At 39.5% G+C, this 23,303-nt stretch overlaps 1 non-coding gene across 1 annotated transcript; it reads left to right on the forward strand.

The window, feature by feature from the left end:
- The first annotated feature begins 14,032 nt into the window (after nt 1-14,032).
- On the forward strand, nt 14,033-14,135 carry LOC138888822 (small nucleolar RNA R71). Its single transcript, XR_011406401.1, has one exon. It is a non-coding gene; the product is annotated as a small nucleolar RNA R71 (small nucleolar RNA).
- Nucleotides 14,136-23,303: the final 9,168 nt, after the last annotated feature.

Here is a 23,303-nt window from a genome sequence, read left to right on the forward strand (position 1 = left end):
AACCCTCTGACCCAAAGTCTCTTGAGCACTCGTAATAGCTTCGATGTCAGTTATCATTTTCCTTGGATCTTGTGTTTCCATCTTACCACAACCGACCACCTCAACTTTCTTCACAATTCAAAACAAAACATGTTAGAATGGATTGGGTCGGTCCTCATTATTCACAACATCTTTTCCCATTTTTTCTTTTCCATTTTTCATTTCTCATTTTTTTTTTGGTTGCGGTCGAATCTTATGGAGATTGCCTACGTATCATGACCCCGCATGAATCAGACCGTGCGTAGTTCTTGCAAATAAAAGGTAAACGACAATAAAATATTTTTTTGGAATTTTTCATTTTCATAATAACAACAAAACTAACCAACTTAACAATGAAATACATACTCGAAAATCAAACGACCCATATTCTCTAATCAAAAGAAATACAAACCCCAAAATGACAGATTCCTTCCCCTATATGCCAATTTTGACCCAAAATCTGAACGGTATTCATTTGACCACTGACTCTTTTTCTTATTTTTTCCAAATTAAAATAAATGACCCGGTATTGCAAACACGGCCTTCCTGCGCCTCGGGGGCGAAGATTTTAAAGCTGTGCGGGTCAAAAATCAAAATACGACCAAAGGTAACTGTTTATGCAAAGTCAGCCTTCCGGCGCCCATTTGGGAACAATTGGTTATTTTTGACAAAACGACATCACCTGGTTTATTTATGACAAAAATTAAAATTTTGATATTTTTTGGTTATTTTTGCAAAGGGGAGGTTGGACCCGATGAGGGTTGCCTACGTATCTCACGCCCTGTGAGAATCAAACCATGCGTAGTTCGGGCAACTTAACCGAACTATTTTAAAACATGACTCTTTTATATTTTTATTTTTGGCATTTCATAAGCGAATAAAAACTATTTTTAGAAACAAGACTCTCTTTTTCTTTTTCTTTTCAACAAATAAAACAGCCTATTTTTCCAAACTAAAAATAACACACTCTTTTTTTCTTTTTTCTTCATTTTTCACAGATAATAAAACAACCTATTTTCCAAACTAAAATAAAAGACTTTTTTTTTCTTACCTTTTTCAACAAATAATGAAACAACTTATGTTTTTCAAACTAAAACAAAAACTTTTCTTATCCTTTTCTTTTCCAACAACCAACTTTCCAAAAAATAAAATACTCTTTTTCTATTTTTCTTTGCTTTTTTTTAGTAAAACAAAATAAAACATTTTCCCCTTTTTTTCTCAAAATTTCGGTAAAGTTTCGCCAGTAATTGGTCACTGATTGTTATTTCTAAAATAATCAATTAACTCCCTAACTGATATTTCTTTTTTTTTTTCTCTTTTCTTTTTCTTTTCGATTTTTCAACATTCCCGAGATTCGAAAACCGGTCAACATGCAGGTTCGCAACAAATATACGTATAGAGCAAGTAGGATGCATCAGGATGGTTTTTTCATTTCAGGTTGCTAGTCCTAGACGGACCCAACCCCTGTGTTGAGTCCCCTAAGTCAAATGCAACATGATGCAAATAAGCGTTCCTACTAGGGATCCGGCATGAAGTCATGTTATTCTATGTTCAAAACCTGGGTTAGTGTTCTAGACTGTGTACCCGAGCGGACAACTCGAGTCGAGGAGGGGGCAACTTACCGGGAACCAAAAGGCCATCCGGCTTCATAACTTATCCGGCCTCTTTCTTATTTCAAGGTATGACACTAACAGAATAGGGAGTCTCAACCAGTAAGCACATCCCCGGAGGTGATGAGAAAAGGGTGTCGGCACAGTTTATATACAGTTCAGATAATATCAAAGCGGTAACATTTAGCACATTCAGCACAAAACATGTAGGAAAATCAGATACAATCAAATACAACAATTTATATAAGCTCGAAGTCTGAACCCTGAACAACCAGAGATTCTGGGTTCTATTCCCCAGCAAAGTCGCCAGAGCTGTCACACCTCCTTTTTCTACCTACATCCCGGAAGAAGGGCGTAAAGGAGTTTTTCCAATTGAAGGACAATCAGAACGGGATTTGATTATTAATTATTCAGAGTCGCCACTTTAGAGATTAATAGTGTCCCAAGTCACCGATTGAATCCCGAACCGAGGAAAAATATGACTCTGTTACAGTCCGCGAACCAGAAATCCGGGTAAGGAATTCTGTTAACCCGGGAGAAGGGGTTAGGCATTCCCGAGTTCCGTGGTTCTAGCACGGTCGCTTAACTGTTGTATTTGATTTTATTTGATTTTAATACATGTTAACTTATGTGTTTTTTATTTGTAAACCGCATCTATTGTTATTTATTTTAGCAGAATTGCGACGTTGTGAAAGCGTGTTTCGAGCCACGTCGCAATCAATGCTCCCGTAGTTATCAACACGTTTCGACTTCGCCGAGATTTGGATTTGAGTCACATCAATGCGCACCCGATTTTTAAGAAAGTTATTTAATTAAATCGTGCCTAAAGATACTAACGTAGTGTTACTTTGGGGAAGATCCATGAAGTTCGATAAACGGCCATCCCAAATTCTAATTATTTCGATAACTATTTACTAAGGGCCCCACATTTATTTATTTTTGTGTAGTGAGGCTTGTCTTAATTTGTGAACCTCTTTTCTATCATTATTTTATAAGAATTACGATGTTGCAAAAACGTGTTTTGAACCACGTTGCAATCAATGCACCCGTGATTGTCAACACATTTCGGCTTCATCGAGATTCGGATTCGGGTCGCATCAATGCGCACCCAAATCTTAAAATTGTGTATCACAACTACGTCACGGGAACCGTACCCGTAGCCACGACCATTTATTTAGGCTCCGAAAAGCTTGCCTACCCACATAAGGTCAGCTAATGTCGTACTACTAACTAATAATATAACCAAACAAAGTGAAAGTATAAAGTTTCTAAGCTCAGTAGAGTAAAATCCTTCCCAGCACTCCAAGTATGCCTTTAAATCAAAATATCATAACCCAGTAGGACCCAATTGCTGACCACATATATTGTAATTTAAATAAATATTCTTATCTCTCAACCATTAGATATTTAGTAGTAGAATAAGCAATTAATGTTCATCTAATTAAATCATTAAACTAAAGCAAATAAAATAAATTAACCCTTAAAACAAATCTATTTTTTTGTATTTTCGAACATTATATTAAAAATAAAATACGATACTATTTTTTATATTTTTTAAGATTTTTTTTATTATTTTATTAAAAATGACTACAAAATATTAATGAACCTATTTTTGTGATTTTGTTTTCTTGTAATAAAATAGAGTAAAAGAGTCAAAATTACTTAAAATATCTATATTATGCCTAAATTTAATATTTTACGCTAATATATAAAAGATCTTGGGGAGGGTCAAAAATCACATGTCTACACCCAGAATGTTCTATGATGTTTTGACTTGCAGTGTAGCATTTGGGAGGTATGAAATAGTTCGTGGGATTTGAGACAGCATGGTTCAAGGTCACTCGGGATGAGTGCGGATGGAGTGTGTTATGTGTTGAATGGAGTTATTATTATTATTTCTAAGGCAATCAAGGATAAATTGGAAGAAGATAGATTGGTTAGCCATAGTTGAATTGGCATATTGGTGGTAGTGATCAGTTCCTTCAGCGTGATCAAGTTATGCAAGTGATTTGTAACGGTGCGTGTGAGGTTTGTCGGCCGCCGTAATTGATGTTATTTATAAGTATTCTATTGTTATGGCATATTATGTGTAGGTGAATCCCGGAAGGGCTATGGTTGCTTAGACCACTACTTAGAGATTTGCATATTCTACGGTTATGAGAATTCACCTGTGTGTAACTATGGTTCTCCTGTGAGTTAAGTGAAAAGTTTTTATATGATGAAGTGTTAATCTATTAGTGGTTCCGGAGTTATGATGAAAGTCGTGTTCTATCGTATATTGGCATGTTGGGTGCAGTGAGTTGTATGGAATTTGAGGTGAAGATTGATCACGCTCAACTAAGCCTATTAAAAGACTACGCGGGCGTTGCAAATATAATTCGGGGTATTATGCCCCGAGTCAAAACCCACAGGGAATTAACATATCAAGAGAAGTATTTGAAGTACTAAATTCTTATTAGTCAATCTCCTCAAACTTTGTGAATACAAGTGGTGTTATAACTACTACGACAGCTATTCGAATCAATAAAACAAAGGTTAATTAATACGCAAATGTAGACTATTGGAATAAAGGCCTAAGGTAATGGCTTCCCCCGTTGTAGATTTCCTTATTCGTATATTTCTTATAGCTATGAATTAGTTATCTCTATCAATCATGAACTCTAAAACTATCATAACTTTCTCTCAAGTAATTATGATAATTTACTAGATGCACTCTCTCAAGCTACGCTAGCTAGATTCGCATTACAATTCACTTAGATTGCACCCGACGTATCGTTATCTCTACTCCAACCTCTAAACCCTCGGTTATGACTTCGCCTATACTCCGGGAATGATGTTGTTCAAATAATTACCTAAATATGCACTCTTTCTTAAGTAGATACATAATAAATAGGCATGGCTAATTGAGGATCCTTTCAACTGACCAAATATCAAAACATAGTTGAACAAATAGAGATTAACAACTAACTCAAAAGTATATTAATATCACAATAAGTTCATCCACAACATGTTCAACCAAAACCTTAGATTAAAAGCATTAGCTACTCATAACAATGATAAACATCATAATAATAAAATTCATTACAAATCATAAAAACAAAAGGAAGAGGAGAAGAACTTGATGTAGAAAACTCCTCTTAGCTCCTTGCCTTTCCTATTCTTGTTCTTAGCTAATAAAAGCTGCACACCTCTATTTTTGGGCGAGCTTGACCTTCTATAGGTTAAGTGAATTTGCCCCCCAGACTTCCAAAATTACCCCTGACGATTATGTTCCGGAATCTGGACTAGCTTGATCGCGCATGTGGGCGTGCTAGTCTAGGTCTCATTTGTTTGGTTCTTTTATTCTCGTCTTCTCGCTCATTCAGCTCCTAGGGGTCTTTCTTGCTTCAATGTAGCTCCAATCACAGCTTTAAGGCCTCATACAAGCTCTTCATTCCTGCAACACAATTTAGAGCTTATTTTTCATCATTTAATTATATTAGAGCATTGAAACATAATCAAGTTGGGGCAAAAACTATTGTCAAATGACATATATCTAGCCTAATATCAACACCCCACACTTAAATCCTTGCTAGTCCTCTAGCAATCCACCACCCTTAATAGAGGTTCCTTCACTAAGCATTCTTCCCTAACGCATTACACCAAGAACAAATCACATGAGTTACACCTAGGAGTGAACAATCAGATCCTCAAAAGTTGACTCTCACGTGCCATGCAATATTCATACTTTCTCAAGCTACTCTATACCGAAGTCAAGACTTGCCTTTCCTTCATGAATCACATGCCCTCACATTCACACAAGAGAGTAGTTCTTCATATAATAATATTTAGAACAATTGGGAACTTAAATAAATGAAATTCACTCACTCTCAAGAAAAGAACATTCACATGTCACAAAGATGCACCATAAGCTTGCCCGTAGTGTACTACTCTACTAATTGAGCCACTCAGTCTAAGATCAATAGGACTTTACTTGGTTGTAATGTAGGCTAAGGGACGGGTAAGATACATTTGGATATATTGACTAACCTCCCTAAGCACTTTTAGTACAATTACATCAACATTCAAAACCAAACTTTTTGTCAACCAAACATTTCACCACCGTTCTTTTGTTTACAACAACCCCATTCATTAGGTGCAATTACAGCAAACCACCACTTCTCAACCACTATATTAATCTCTTTTTTTGTGTGTGTTGCTTCATCTTTTATGCAACAGAATTCTACACCTATTTTTCGATTTCTATGGTTCCACTCAAAAACCAAACCACCATCCCACACTTTTGTCTTTGCATAATTTTCAATACCATTCAAGTGCTTATGTGAGGAAAGAGGATTCAAACAGCAGGCTATTCAAACAATTGGATAAGGTTCGCAATGTGGTTGCCAAAGAAATAGGTTTATAAGCACAACGGGGTTAACTAAGATGTATTGCAGTTAGGTGGGTTTATTTTATAAGTCTGGCTCAACAAAGATTTGCCTATATCACTTCTAAGACTAAATGAACTACTATTTCGCGTTGCAAGCACACAGGGCAAGTTTTAGGCATCAAATGTGAATCATGGAATACAGTAAAACTCACACATATAGCACATGACTCATTCCAGATTGGTTTATCAAGACACTCTTTTCTGAGTATTCGAGTCAGTGACAAATATACAATTTAAGGCACTTTAGCAAGAATCAACTACTAAGATTAGGCGTTACACTCTAGTGTCTATTGTATTCAGGTGTAATAGCGCTAAAGGCTTTTCTTTTCGAACTCCTCTCATTAGCCCATTAATCCTAATTTTAAAAACTAAAGAGAAAACAAAATGAATAAAAACTACCTATACCCGGTTCAAGCTAAACCCATGGAAAAGAACCGTGGCCCAAAGAAAAATTAAGGGGGGAGTTACTACACTACCTAAAAAGAAAATAAATTAAATTTTTTTTTTTGGAATTTTCTCTAGGCTAAATTACCTCAAGAAAATTATCTAAAGGATCCGTCATCAGGAAGAGTCTGCATTTTCGTTTTTTTATATGCTCGACTTAGTCCCAGCTATTTAACTACTTTAAACTAATACCAAAACTAAATCACAACCAAAACAACCAAAACAAAATAAAATCAACCAAAATCAAATAGTCAAATAACAACTACATATGTACAATGAAGCATACCCCACCCCCACACTTATAATCAAGACATGTCCCCATGGCTGTAAAAATTTTAAAGAATAGTGAGGTCGAGGTACTTCCCTGAAGGTCACTCCTAGTCGGAGATGGTTTCTGGGCTCACATTGCATGCGCGACCCAAAGCTCTTAACCAGCCCAAGAACTTCTTTTCAGACTTCACTTGTCTGTCATCAACCACCTCCACTCGGGCACCTAAATCTATGACTGAAGTACGTAACCCAGCCATCTCTTGTTCCAAAGCGGTCATGTGTGTGCTCCTGCGTGGCTGTGAAGATGTGGATGCCCTAGATGGTGCTGGAGCTGCATCCTCGTGCTCTGGGACCTGGTGTTCGGCACTCACATTCTCCTCTTCTTCATCTGAATCATCAGAGCTACCACTACTTTCCACCTTCGCTGCTACTAGTTCCTTTCCCGTGGTGACCTTGTCAATGCGGAACTTCCGGTCCTTTCTTACAAGGCCATCCGCAGCTAGATTTTCGGGCACTCGAGCATCCCTACAAAGTTGAGTTACTAAAGAAGGAAAGAAGAACCCATACCTTTTTACTCGGCTGCGGACGAACATCTCGTCATATATTACTTTTGCCACATCAAAGTTGTGCCTATTGACGAAGCACCAAATCAAAGCGGCTCTGGGCCCATTCACCTCAGTAGTATTGTGGGATGGAATCAAATAGTTGTTGATTAGGTACAACCAGCATTTTGCTTCAGAGGTGAGTGTGGAGGAGTGGAACTTCTCAACATATCGCATCCAAACCACTTCTTTTCCCGGTGCACAGATAGTTTCAATGAATCGTTGTCACTTTTCCTGCGTTGGGTTGTGGCCATATTCATAGAAGTCATCATAATCAATCACAGGTGGTGGTAGCTGGTATGCCACCCTTATTGCCTTAACATAGGCATTCACCGCTTTGCCCCGTACTGTGACAATGCCATTGTGATGCTCAGGCACGTTGGCATAAAATTACCTTACAACCATAACATTGCCTTCACCGGGCTCATTAATGAAAGTTTGGAGCCCACGTCTCATCAGCTCTTCATACATGTGAGGGAAATTTCGCTGGAGTAATCGGACTTCAATGTCCCTTTCAGGAATTGGCTTCTTAGAAGCCTTCTCAGCAAAGCGGTCCTGGGCTTTACCTGAGACAAATTTTGTATCATCAAAAGGGCGTGCAGGTGCAGCCCCTCGCGACCTGGAGGTTTGTATGCTAGTTGATGGACCGGTGGTGCGACATTTCTTTGATGGAGCCATGGTACCTGCAAATCGGGAACAAATAAGTACCTCCCAACACCAAAAAGTGTGACGCACTGCGGTTACTCAGACTTCACGCGCATACGTGGTCACAATTGTATAATTTTAGTCATTGAGGCCTTTTTACAAACACCTTATGGACGTTAGGTACACACAACCCATTCCAAACAATTTGCAACATGAACCCACCACCAAATCTCCCAAATGTCAACAATCAAGTAAACAACACTCTATAATTCTCACAACTCATAAATACTACAATAATTACTACCAATTCTACTATTAATCAAACAAAAATAAAGATAAATATCTGAAAAAAAACATGCTTAAACACACCAAAATCTGCAGGGATTATTTGAAATAAAGAGAAAAAATTGGAGCAAGATGAACATACCTTTAGTGATGAATATTAGAGAAGAAGGGGAAGGGGAAAGTTTGTTGGAGAATTGGAAAACTTTGAAAAAGATGAAAAAATTCTGGAGAAGTGAGTTGAAGAAGAAGGAATTAGGTAGGGTTTGCTTAAGTGTTGGCGGCGTGAGTGTTGGTAATGGGAGGGGTTTGGGCATTGGGGGTTATTAGAATGGGGGGGGGGAGTTAGACTAAAGAAAAAATAATTGAAAAATAAAAAAAATCAGAGCAAAGAACAAACAGTCGTGTATCAAAGGCTGAACACTATTAGCGTGTTCATATGCGCGATCGCGCTAAATTAGCGCGTCCATTAGCGCGTTCAGATGCGCGATCACACTAGTAGCGCGTTTAGATGTGCGTTCAGTAGCGCGGCCCAGGCAGAATGTTTGCGGCATTTTAGCGCATTCTTAGCGCGCCCAGATGCGCGGTCGCGCTAGTAGCGCGTCCATGAGCGCGCCCAGATGCACGATCGCGCTAACTGGGCTTCAAAATTCTAAACTTTCACCTGATTTTTTTTCATTTTTGATTGCCTTATCATCCGCCATTGTTACCTGCATTGGTTAGCATTTTCAAAAACTCACAATTAATTACTACTACGACCGTCGGGTTACCGCCCAACCAGCGCCTTAGTTAATGTCGTGGCACGACGTAGATTAAGCTCATTTAAGGCTCGCTCGACCTTTGCGGTTCAACAAGAATTATTACGGACAACTCTTTCATTTCCTCCATCCCCACATATAGTTTTAGTCGTTGTCCATTAAATTTGAAAGTGTTAGTGCCATCTTGTCTGGTTATCTCCACAGCCCTAGACGGAAACACTTCGGTCACCTTGAACGGCCCAGACCATCAGGACTTAAGCTTACCCGGAAACAATCTCAACCTTGAATTGTACAATAATACCTTGTCTCCAGGTTTGAAATTTCTGTCCACAATGTGTTTGCCATGCAATCTCTTCATCCTCTCCTTGTAGAGTCTCGTTCTTTCAAAGGCGTGATATCTGAATTCCTCCAACTCATGCAACTTTGCCAGTTGAGTTTCTCCAGCTTCATCAGGGTTCATGTTCAATTGCTTTAGTGCCCACCAAGCTCGGTGTTCTAGCTCCACAGGTAGGTGAAAGGCCTTCCCAAATACCAATTTGTATGGTGACATACCAATAGGTGTTTTGAATGTAGTCCTATAGGCCCAAAGTGCGTCGTCAAGCTTTTTCGCCCAATCAGTTCTTGTGGCGTTTACAGTTTTAGTGAGTACACTCTTGATCTCACGGTTTGAGACCTCTACCTGCCCGCTTGTTTGAGGGTGATATGGGGTTGCTACCTTGTGGTGCACATAATATTTAGCCAACAACTTTTCAAAGACACGATTGCAAAAGTGCGTGCCTCCGTCACTAATGATGGCCCTCGGAGTCCCGAATCGGGTGAATATATTCTTCTTCAAGAATCTGACCACCACTCTCGAATCATTGGAGGGGAGTGCTGCAGCTTTCACCCATTTGGATACATAATCCACAGCAACAAGTAGGTACTTATTGCCGTAAGAACTGACGAAGGGACCCATAAAATCAATTCCCCAAACGTCGAACACCTCAACTTGCTGAATTGGATTCATGGGCATCTCATGTCTACGGGATATGTTTCCCATTCTTTGGCATTCATTGCAGCCTTTTACCCATTGGTGAGCATCCTTAAAGATTGTTGGCCAGTAGAACCTTGCCTCTAACACCTTTGCTGCTGTCCGAACTCCTCCAAAATATCCTTCATAAGGTGATGCGTGACAAGCCTGCAAAACAGAACATTGTTCTATCTCGGGGACGCATCTTCGGATCATGTTATCAATACAAATTTTAAACACATGCGGTTCATCCCAGTCTTAGTTTCGGCAGTTGCGATAAAATCGTTTCTTTTGAACATAGGAGAGTTCATATGGTTCAATGTCGCAGGCCAAATAGTTTGCAATATAAGCGTACCATGGAACATCTTCCACACTTGTGGCTAGCAGTTGCTCGTCTGGAAAAGTTTCCAGAATATCCTCAGACTCAATTGCATTTTCAGCACCTTTAAGGCGCGACAAATGATCAGCGATTTGGTTCTCCATTCCCTTACAGTCACAAATCTCCAAGTCAAACTCTTGCAAAAGCAGCACCCAACGAATTAGGCGCGACTTAAACTCTTTTTTATCAACCAAATACCTAATGGCTGCGTGATCTGTGTACACTATCACTTTCGACCCGATCAAGTAAGACCTGAACTTATCAAAGGCGAACACAACAGCCAACATTTCTTTTTCAGTTACCGTGTAATTTAGCTGAGCACCACTCAATGTCCTACTTGCATAGTAAATAGGGTGCATTACCTTATCCTTGCGCTGTCCCGACACGGCTACCACATCGTAGTCACTAGCATCACACATGAGTTCAAACGGTTGCTCCCAGTCGGGAGCAACTACAATCGGTGTTGTGACTAGCCGCTTCTTCAGTTCCTGAAAAGCTACCCTACAATCATCAGAAAACACAAATGGGTTATCTTTTTCGAGCAACTTACAGAGGGGATTTGTGATCTTGGAAAAATCCTTGATGAATCGCCGGTAGAAGTCGGCGTGTCCCAGGAAGCTACGAATAGCCTTGACTGATGTTGGAGGTGGAAGTTTTTCTATCACGTCGACTTTGGCTCTGTCCACCTCAATCCATTTACTCGACACTAAGTGCCCCAAGACAATTCCTTCTTGTACCATAAAATGGCACTTCTCCCAATTTAGCACTAGATTCGTCTCGATGCACCTTTTTAGAACACGGGTTAAATTTGCTAGGCATTCATCAAACGAATTTCCCACCACTGTGAAATCGTCCATGAAGACCTCCATAATGTCCTCCACCATATCTATAAAAATGACTATCATGCACTGTTGGAATGTTGCAGGTGCGTTACAAAGGCCAAATGACATTCTCCTAAAGGCAAATACTCCGTAAGGGCAAGTGAATGAAGTCTTTTCCCTATCCTCCGGGGCAATAGAAATCTAGTTGTACCCCGAGTATCCGTCGAGAAAACAGAAGTGTGACCTTCCTGCCAATCTATCCAACATCTGATCAATGAAAGGAAGTGGGAAGTGGTCTTTCCGGGTAGCCAAGTTCAGCTTCCTATAATCCATACAAATTTTCCATCCTATGACGGTTGTTGTAGGAATCAATTCGTTGTTATCATTCTTAACTACCGTCACGCCACCTTTTTTTGGTACACATTGAACTGGGCTAACCCAGCTACTGTCAGAAATTGGGAAAATGATCCCCGCATCTAACCACTTGATCACCTCTTTCTTCACTACTTCCTTCATATTGGGGTTCAGCCTTCTTTGGTGTTCTCTGGAAGGTTTGTATACTTCTTCCAGCAGAATTATATGCATACAGTATACGAGGCTGATTCCCTTTATATCTACCATGGTCCACCCAATAGCAGTCTTGCACTCCTTAAGTACCTGCAAGAGTTATTGAGTCTGCATATCTAGCAAACTAGATGAAATAATAACAGGTAATGTGGAGTTAGGTCCAAGAAACTCATACTTGAGATGGGCTGGCAATGGCTTTAACTCCAACTTTAGTGATTCTTCGATTGATGGCTTGGCTGGAGGAGCTTCTCTGTTCTCCAAATGCAAGGGCTCAAATTCAAGTGTTCTATCCTATAACCCTCTACTTTCTAATGTCATTACCCATCTAGCCAGTTCTTCTCCCTTTACCTTATCAAAGTTCATCAGACACGCAGCAAGGGGGTCTTCAATAGTCAGCAGTTCATCATCGGTCTCTACAATTACCTCCACGGAATCTATAAAAGAGCAATTGGCGAATTAACTTGGTCGCCTCATAGATTTTTGCACGTTGAATGTTATTTCTTCATCGTTCAACCTCATCATTAACTCCTCAGTTTCACAATCGATTAAAGCTCTCCCCGTGGCCAGGAATGGTCTTCCCAAAATTATGGGAATCTCTTCATCTACTTTATAGTCTAAGATTACAAAATCTGCAGGGAACACAAATTTCCCTACCTGAATCAACACATCATCCAGAATACCAGAGGGTCGTTTTACCGTCCTGTCAGCCAGCTGTAACAATATAGAGGTGGGTCTAGCTCTTCCAATACCCAACCTTTTATAAATTACCAGGGACATAAGATTAATATTGTCCCCTAGATCACACAGTGCTTTAGCAAAGGCAAAATCACCAATAGTGCATGGGATTGTAAAGCTCCCTGGGTCATATAGCTTTTCCGCAATTAGTCTAGTCACCACTGCACTACAGGTTTGGGTGACTGTGGCTAAGTCTTGGAAATCGAATTTTCGGGACATTAAGTCCTTCATCATTTTTGCATACCAGGCATCTCTTTCAAAGCATCAATTAAGGGAATGTTTACCTGGATTTGTTTTAGAATTTCCAAGAACTTCTTGTATTGCTCCTCTTTTTGGTACTTAGCTAGCCTCTGAGGAAAGGGTGCATGAGGTCTCTTCTTCCCAATCATTTGGGATCGATCTTTATCAGCCGCTACATCAACCACTAGTTCCTGTGCTATTTCAGCTTCTTTCTCGGTCTCAATTTGAATGCTACCTTCTTCCTAGGTAGGCTAGACTATCACTTCTGTCAGTTTTGTTGATTCATCCAACCCTATGGTCACTGATATAAGTGTCTCAGCTTCCTTGTCTTCTCGAGCCCTTTCTTGCTCTACATCCAAATCTCTGCCATTACGTAAGATCACCCCCATCAACTACTTCGGGACTTGATCTTTTGGATTTACCTGGGTATCTGTGGGTAGTGTTCCATGAGGGCGATTGTTTAGAGACATCGAAATTTAGCCCATTTGTATTTCAATATTCTTGATCGCCGAGTCATGTGCATCTACTCTCATACTAATCTTTGCAGTAGACCCAATGACCTGTTGCATCATTGCTTCAAGTCTAGCAAACCCATCTTCCTGCCTTTCACTGTACTGCTACTGAGGAGGGTGATACCCCTGCTGTTGATTCTGATTACTATATCCCTGTGGCCTTGGGTAAGGTGCTATATTGTTGGGGGTCTCATACCTCCCATGTTTCCACTGTTGAACTATGATTGGGCTGGCCTGTATTGCTGATTTTGCTGACTCCAATTCTGACCACCCTGTTTTTAGCCTCCATAATTAGACACATAGTTTATATCTTCAGGGTAGTGCTGATGATCATGTCCTGCAGGCCACTGATTACCAATTGGCTGACTAATGCAAGATGTGCACAAGCCCCTATTAGTAGTATCTACAATATGTACCTGCTGTTTTTGCCCTGACTCTTCCACCCTTTTGGTGAGTATGCTCATTTGTGTCAATAAAGTGACCATATTTTCAGCCATTGAATTGGATGGATCTAAAGGCACTGAGTGCACCATTGGAGTGATAGGTGCATTTCTGGTTATCCATCCTGAATTTTGCGCCATCTTGTCAAGCAGACCTTGACCTTCTCTCCATGTTTTACTCAAGAATGCTCCACCCACTGAAGCATCAACAATGTTTTTCACGCTGTCTGACAATCCTATGTAGAACCGTTGTCCCAATATCAAATCTGGAATGCCATGGTGCGGACATATGACCAGCATCCCTTTAAAATGCTCCCATGTTTCATTCAATGTTTCCATTGGCCTCTGTTTAAAACTCAAAATGTCATCAACCTATTGCGCGGTTTTGTTGGGGGTGGAACTTGTTCACGAATTGCCTGACTAACTCCTCCCAAGTTGTTATGGAATTTAAGGGGAGTGAGTTTAACCAGGTGTGGGCAGCTCCGGTCACTGAAATGGGAACAATAGCAACTTGATTGCTTCTGGAGTTACATTGGGCTGTCTTTGGGTCTTGCAGATTGACAGAAAATTTTTCAAGTGCTGTTGAGGATCTTCGACTTGTGACCCTGAAAATAGCCCCTTGTTTTGCAACAAATGCAGCATGTTATTCGTGATTTGGAATGGTTCAGCTTGTATCTGCGGGACTAAAATTGAGGTGGCCAAATTTTCAACTGTGGGTTGTGCCCAATCATAGAGAACCGCCTCGGGCACAAGAGGTGTCATTGGTGCTATTGGTACAGCTGGGTGTTCTTCGTGATCTCCCATTGCTGTTTCGATTGGATAAGTTGTTTGTTGTTGTCTGTTTCTCCGGTTGGCCCAGTTCAAGGCCTTGAAAACTTTCTTGGGATCTGAAAATGCTTCAAATACTCCACCAGTTCTCGATGAGTTTCTAGGCATGCACCTGTGCAACCAAGTCAACAAACGTTAAAAATTTCAATGTAAAAATTGGGTGTAGAGAAAACTAACTACACTAAGAATTTTTTTTTGTACTTCTTTCAATCGCAATTGATAATACCGTTAAGTCCTCGGCAACGGCGCCAAAATTTTATCACGCTTAACTAAGCCTATTAAAAGACTACGCGGGCGTTGCAAATATAATCTGGGGTATTATGCCCCGAGTTAAATCCCACAGGGAATTAACGTATCAAGAGAAGTCTTTGAAGTACTAAATTCTTATTAGTCAACCTCCTCAAACTTTGTGAATACAAGTGGTGTTATAATTACTACGACATCTATTCAAATCAATAAAACAAAGGTTAATTAATACGCAAATGTAGACAATTGGAATAAAGGCCTAAGGTAATGGCTTCCCACGTTGTAGATTTCCTTAGTCGTATATTTCTTATAGCTAAGAATTAGTTATCTCTATCAATCATGAACTCTCCAACTATAATAACTTTCTCTCAAGTAATTATGATAATTTACTAGACGCACTCTCTCAAGCTACGCTAGCTAGATTCGCATTACAATTCACTTAGATTGCACCCGAGGTATCGTTATCTCTACTCCAACCTCTAAACCCTCGATTATGACTTCGCCTATACTCCGGGAATGATGTTGTTCAAATAATTACCTAAATATGTACTCTTTCTTAAGTAGATACATAATAAATAGGCATGGTTAATTGAGGATCCTTTCAACTAACCAAATATCAAAACATAGTTGAACAAATAGAGATTAACAACTAACTCAAAACTATATTAATATCACAATAAGTTCATCCACAGCGGGTTCAACCAAAACCTTAGATTAAAAGCATTAGCTACTCATAACAATGATAAACATCATAATAATAAAATTCATTACAAATCATAAAAACAAAAGGAAGAGGAGAAGAACTTGATGTAGAAAACTCCTCTTAGCTCCTTGCCTTTCCTATTCTTGTTCTTAGCTAATAAAAGTTGCACACCTCTATTTTTGGGCGAGCTTGACCTTCTATAGGTTAAGTGAATTTGCCCCTCAGACTTCCAAAATTACCCCTGATGATTCTGTTCCGGAATCTGGACTAGCTTGATCGCGTATGTGGGCTCGCTACTGGGCGCGCTAGTCCAGGTCTCATTTGTTTGGTTCTTTTATTCTCGTCTTGTCGCTCATTCAGCTCCTAGGGGTCTTTCTTGCTTCAATGTAGCTCCAATCACAGCTTTAAGGCCTCATACAAGCTCTTCATTCCTGCAACACAATTTAGAGCTTATTTTTCATCATTTAATTATATTAGAGCATTGAAACATAATCAAGTTAGGGCAAAACCCATTGTCAAATGACATATATCTAGCCTAATATCAAGGATCAAGGTTGTTGTTCGGTGTTGACAAGGATGTCACGAGCTCGGATGAGCAGGAAAGGAGTTTCGATATTTAAAGTAAGTTGGTATTGTCTTCAGCGTCTCCTGAGATCGATGTTTTGTGAAAAAGGTTTTGCATCCTGGTTAAGGATTCTTGATCGCTTTTCAACGTTAGTACGGCCGGTGGTTTGGATGTATAGACCTGTTATCTATTATGGAAGGTTGTGGGAGCGTGCCCCATGGGAAGGTTGTATAAGTGTGGCATGTAGCCACTTGATTGAATAAAGAGTTAAACCAAGTATGAAGATTGTAGTGATGTCATTAAATTGAGAATTGATGCCTGAAGGGCACTCGGTTTATTGGGTTGTGGACTGTAGAGGATTACTCCGATTATGATGGTTGTTCTTGTGTGTTATGAGAAAAGGGGGTGATTATGGACCTTTGAAAGGTTATTAGCCTAGTTCAGTGCGATCAGAATCAGCTTGAGGTATGTGGATGGATTTAAATATGAATATGGGCTCTATATCAGGCCAAATGTGTTTATTTCAGCAATACGGTCCTTACGAAAGAGTAGTCGAGGTGTTAGTTCGTCGTCAGCTATTTCATGTAATGATATATTGCGCCATGTGAGTTGTGAGACGGCTTGGTGAATTTCATATGTGTTAAGGTTTCGCGGAGAGATGATGTTATATGAGCAGAATGGCTCTTGAGATTCAGATCGTATATCTCACCTCAGTTGTGCTTGAGTTTGTAGCTTATAGTGCTATATGTCTCCCTAGGGATGGTATTATGCACTTAGCGTGCTTGTGACTGACATTCGGTATGTTATTATAATGAGCAATCTAGCTCGGTGTGTATCTCCTTATGTGAATTTTATGTGTGGATCGCGTGGCACGCCGCCATGGGTATGTTGTTTGGATCGGGTTGCGCGCCACAATAGTGTGATGTTGAGTACAGTTCCCTATATATGTTTTTATGTGTTTTGTTTCCTATTTTTCTGAGGAAAACTCGTATTAGCTATGTGAGTTGAGTAGTCCCTTCTAGAGTTTATTTTCCTTTTGTATCACGTTCGAATTGGTAGCCTATTGGCACATTATGGCATCATATGAGACTTTTGATCATGTTCGGGGTGGCTTATTTCCTGAGTAGTTCGTACTAGGTGAGATGAGATCATTGGATTTAGGATCAGTGCAATCTGATTATATGATGTATATTAAGGAGCTAAGACCATTATTTGGTTCAGAATGAGGTGATGGTTCTTCTCAGGAGTATAGACCCAATGATTTGTTTATTCGGTAGTTGGTTATGAATTTCTACACATCTCTTCCATCGTGACAGTATTGTAAGAGTTAGAGCAAGACCTATGTATGTCATGAGGTACAATAGGAGCATCAGATTCGTGGAATTTTGACTAATTCGATCAGAGAATGTTATTGTGGTCCTGTGAGTAAAGTGGTGCAATGTGTGAATTCAGCTAAGGTATGCAGTCATGTTTTGATGTTGCGTGTAGTTATTGATACGGTGAGCGTATGTTGGAACATGCCTGGAAGAGAATTCCGGATGTTGGAATTGGGCTCTAAGGCTTATTTGCTTAAGTGAAAAAGGATATCTTCAGAACGATTGAGCTAGGGTGCCCAGCCGAGTTGTGGTAGCACGGGTAGGTGCTCGAGGTGTTAAACAGTGATTTCGGACAACTCTAGTGCAGTTTTTCGAGGACAAACGTATGTTTAAGTGGGAGAGAATGTAACGACCCGACCGGTCATTTTGAGCTCTAGCGCGTCGTTCAGCAGTTTGAGGCTATGAGCAGCTTCACTTCAGGTATTATAACTTGTATGAATGGTCGGAATTGAATTCCAGGGAATTCAGAGTTGATTTGGAAAGAGAATTCTCATTTCGGAAGCTTTAAGTTAAAAGAAATGAATAAGATTGGGTTTTTGAGTAAACAACCTCGGAATTGGGATTCGAAGGTTCCAGCAGGTCCACATGATGATTTCGGACTTGGGCGTATGTCCGGACCGGATTTTGGAAAATCCGGGAACGTTTCGGCACCTATTGTGGAAGTTAGCATTTTTGGAAGAATTTTATAAGTTTGGGTTGAAGTGCATTTCAGTGTTATCAATGTCCGTTTGGGATTCCGAATCTGGGAATAGCTCCGTATGGTGATTCTGGTGTTGGGAGCGTGATCAGAAGTGAATTCGGAGGTCTGTGGGTCATTTTGGAGTCATTTGGCTAAAAAATAGAAATTTGAAGGTTTTTTGAGAAGTTTGACCGGAAGTGGACTTTTTGATATCGGGGTCGGAATCCGATTTCGGAAGTTGGAGTAGGTCCGTAATGCCAAATGTGATGTGTGTGCAAAATTTGAGATCAATCGGACATGATTTGATAGATTTCGACATCGAATGTAGAAGTTTGAAATTCTAAAGTTCATTAAGCTTGGATTGGAGGCCGATTCATGATTTTACCATTGTTTAATATGATTTGAGGCCTCGAGCAAGTCCGTAATGTGTTTTGGGACGGATTGGTATGATTGGTTGGGGTCATAGGGGCCTCGGGTGGATTCCGGATGGTTAACGGATCAAATTTAAAATTTGAAGAAGGATTGAAGCAGCTGGTATCTGGTGTAACCGCACCTGCGAGGTTTTGGCCGCAAGTGTGGAGCCACAGAAGCGGCTAGGAAGGACGCAGATGCGGTGCTGGACCAGAAGTGAAGAGACCGCAGATACAGTCATGTAGCCGCAGAAGCGGGACCGCACCTGCGGTGTTGAGGCACAGAAGCGGAAAGGGCAACCTAGTGAGAAACCACATAAGCGGATAGTGGGTCGCACCTGTAGAACCGCAGAAGCGGTCAAGTGAGCACAGGTGCGGAAATGCTGGAGGCAGTATATTCTTTTAAAATCGGGGGTTGGTCATTTTTTCCCCATTTTCACTCGATGTAGACGATTTTGGAGAGCTTCAAGTGAGGGCTTTTCATCATCAACAACAAGGTAAGCTAACCCCACCTATCTTGAGTTAAATGTATTGATTGTGTATGGATTTTAGCAGGTTAATTGGTAGAAACTTGGGGTTTGAGGGGAAAACCTAGAAAATTCGTATTCTTGGATTTTGACCACGATTTTAGGTATGGAATTAAGAGAAAATTATGTATTTGAGTTCGTGAGTTCATGGGTAAACTTTATCTTCGAGAAATTTCAAAATCCGGGCACGTGGGCCGAGGACAATTTTGTCAACTTTTCGATCGGGGTTAGAAATTGTTATAAATTGGATTGTAATGAGTAATTGAACATATACTGATGGATTTGCATAATTATTGACTAGTTTTGGAGCATTTAGCATCGATTCGAGTCTTCCGAAGGGCGTGGAATGCCGGTTATGAATCTTCGGAGTGAAGTGAGTCTCCTTTCTAACCTTGTAAAAGGGAATTGTCCCCATAGGTGAAATAATTGGTTATGTGCTCCTATTTGTGGGGGCTACGCACACACGATATGACGAGAGTCCGTGTGTAGCTACTATTATGTGTAAGTCTGGGTAGTCTAGGACCCAAAAGCATGCTATACTTGGAATATTTGTAAGCTTATTGACAGATGAATTGCTTAAATCCTATCGAATTGGTAAATGAATTTCTAAAAAGATTAAACTTTATTTTCTTAAATCATTAAAAGAGAAGTGGTTTTTATTGGATAAACGTTCCCCGATAACCCTTAATTGGTTGTTTGAGTGTGTGTATCTATGTGTGCCCGCGTCACATGTAAGATTCGCGAGCGAGGTGTTTGTTTATTTTGATGACAGCATCGCATGTATAATTCGCGAGCGGGGTAATAGATGCATCTATGGTTCGTGTCGTTCGACCCACGGCATTGCATATTTTATATTTATGTTGGATCGGGATATACGACCTCGGCATGATATGCGCATGCTTATATTGTTTGCCTGAGAATTTTAAATGTTGATACTTGCCTTTCCTGACCATAGATAAATGGATAAAGATAATGAAAAGTAAATCTTTGGAAACCCTTTTATTATTGAAAAATTGTTTACCTGCTTTCCGGCTTTATGAGCTTATTTTTCTTTATGAAATCCATGATTTCCTCACTTTTTTACTACATTATCATTGGACCACTAGTAAGTGTCGAAGTCGACCTCTCGTCTCTACTTCTTCGAGATTAGACGGGGTACTCACTGGGTACACATTGTTTTCGTACTCATACTATACACTTTCTGTGCATATTTGTTGCACAGGTTCATGTGTGGCTAGTGGCTTAGTGGCATAGCGGCGTGGTTGATACGGAGACTTAGGTGAGTTGCATTTGTCGAGATGACCTGCAGTCAGCAGAGTCCCCTTCAGAGTATTGTACTGTATTTTCATTTCTGTCCCTTTTTTATTCCGGACAGTTACTGTATTTTATTTCCTTCTTAGTAAATGCTCACGCACTTGTAGCACCGGGTTCTGGGATGATTATTTGGTATCTTGTATTTACTTCCAAACATTCTTTTATTTACATTGTAGAGATTGTCTTTTACTAGTAAAATTAAAGGAAAATTATAGTTTTTAGAATTATTAAAACGAGAACTTAATCAGTATTTTGGTTGGCTTTCCTGACAGCAGTGTCTCACGCCATCACGAGCCTTAGTGGATTTTGGGTCGTAACAGTTAGAAATATAAATCTCAATCTTTATAATTTAGAAAATTGTTCAAACTTATCTTTTTAGTGATATTAAAAAGAACATAGTAATGTTACAATGTTCTGAATTTAACTTTAAAAAAATCGATAATTCAATTATCATTGTTTGCTTTAAGTTATTATGTTATAGGGACTTGAAAAACGTACAAGCCATACACTGGATGCACCATGTTATTATGTTATTATGTTATGGCGTTATGGCATGTAACATGCAAAAGATCGAGAGTTAAGCAAGGAGGCATATATCATGAATATGTGAACTACAGAACTAACTATTCTCCTTGTGAAGACCTCATAATTAACCAAACATTTAAGCTTGGGCTGAAAAAGATCGCTCTGTAGATACAATTACAACGTTGAGGTATAACTTCTCCCTGTTTAATTTATTGTACCCTTTTATTTTTATTTTTTATTTCGAATAGAAAGTGTAAAGGTGAGTCTGGTAATGAAAACGGTCAATGTTTCTTTATATATATATATATATATATATATATATATATATGAATTAGCTAAAATACTGATAGATATATTTACGTTAGTTGGAGTTCCTTGTGTAACAAGGCTGGAAAAAGATTAGCAGGATGTGTTCTTTTTCATTATCTCTATAAACTATTGAGATTTATTGATTTACATGAATTAGAAGATGTACTATAATTTTGCACTAAATTCGTGTATTGGAAAAAATTGAGTTTACATATTAAAGTAATTGGAAGATGACGTGTCATGACACGTAGACCAGTCAAAGAGTTATGATTGGCAAAGAGGCACGAGTTGCAATAGATACGAGTAGAGGCACATGAAGAGACACGAGCGGTTATTCAGAAGACTCAACGCTCGTACCTATTTAATCAAAAAATCAAGGAGAATGAATCTGACAGCACAAGAGAGTATAGATACAGTATTTAATAAGCATTAAATACTAAAAACGTTAGGGAATCTGTATTGAATCCCAATGGTTATATAACGTAGCATTTAATGCGTTTAATTGTCTATAATGGCCTTATTATGACGAATGCATAACGTATAACTTGGAGATAGCTATAAAAGGAAGAGAATGGATCATTTGTAAGGAACACGAAATATTATCTGAATATATTGGTTTACTTTGTTTTCTTCTAATTATCTTATTGTTGGCAAAATCACTTTCCTTTATTCATTCTTTGATTATCAGTAACCCGAGTTCTTCTAAATTAAGGCTTTAACCGAAATTTCACGTTTTGGTTAAACAAATTGGTTCTGTTACCGGGAATCTGATAATCTATTCTTTCTTAGCCTAACTTTTTTTGTTGCATCAACTATGTCGAACATCAATGACAACCCAAGGAAACCAACAACTCCAGGGGAATCCACAGGATGACCACATCCCAATCCCTTCTCCACAAAGCTCCCCTCGACGATCTCGAGAGGGCACTCCTGATGGATCTCATGCAAATGAAAATGATCAATTTGAAAATGTTGAAGCTATTGATGAAGTTTTGCAAAAGCTAATCGCTCAACAAGTCAACAAAGCTCTTGAGGCTTTTGTTAATCAATTACCTGCCGCACCACCCCCACCTACTCCAAATAACAACACTTTGGAAAACCCTCGTTCTGGGCTTGCTAATTCAGGCAGTGGTGGAACCCCCAATGAATCACGAGAAGGAGAACCAGGTAACTTAGTTAATTCTGATTTACAAAATTTAGTACTAACATTGCAGAAACAGCTCAAGAAGCAAAGTGACCGCATAGACCAAATACCCGGGGTGCCGCCCGTAATCAAAGAGATAGATATGGATAAATATTCGCAACAACCCTAGAAGCCAAGTGCTGCTCCCCTCCCAATTCCAAAGAAATTCAAAATGCTTGATATTCCAAAATGTGATGGAACAATTGATCCACGAGACCACGTGACTACATTTACAACAGGCGTAAAAGGTAACGACTTGACCAAACAGGAGATCGAATCAGTATTGGTCAAGAAATTTGGTGAAATACTCACTAAGGGTGCATTAACATGGTATTCTCTTTTACCCGAAAATTCTATAAATTCTTTTGCTGAGCTTTAAAATCCTTTCATCAAAGCACACTCGGGAGCTCAAAAAGTCGAAAAAAGAATGGAAGATATTTTCAAAATCAAGCAAGGGGACTCAGAATTACTTAGAGAGTTCGTGGACAGATTCCAACGTGAAAGAATGACATTACTGCGTGTACCTGACAATTGGGAAGCTATAGCCTTCACAATTAATTTGAATGAAAAAAGCTCAGAAGCTACGAGCCGACTCAAGGAAAGTCTTCGTGAATTCCCAGCTACAACATGGAATGATGTTTACAACAGGTATAGCACAAAGCTGAGGATAGAGGAAGATATTATCTCACGGTCTCAAAAAGAAGAAAAGGTAAGTTCGAGACGGGCGGAAATCGAAAAAAGGTTCGGTAAAAATAGGTACGAACCATATATGGGACCAGAGGGAAAAGACTCACGGTCAAAACATGACAATCAAAGGTACGATCACAGATCGAGAAATAGAGAGTCAAGCTCGTCATCAAGATTTGAGAATGATCGA

The sequence above is a fragment of the Nicotiana sylvestris genome, chromosome 3, assembly GCF_000393655.2.
Source record: "Nicotiana sylvestris chromosome 3, ASM39365v2, whole genome shotgun sequence".
NCBI classification, from domain to species: domain Eukaryota; kingdom Viridiplantae; phylum Streptophyta; class Magnoliopsida; order Solanales; family Solanaceae; genus Nicotiana; species Nicotiana sylvestris.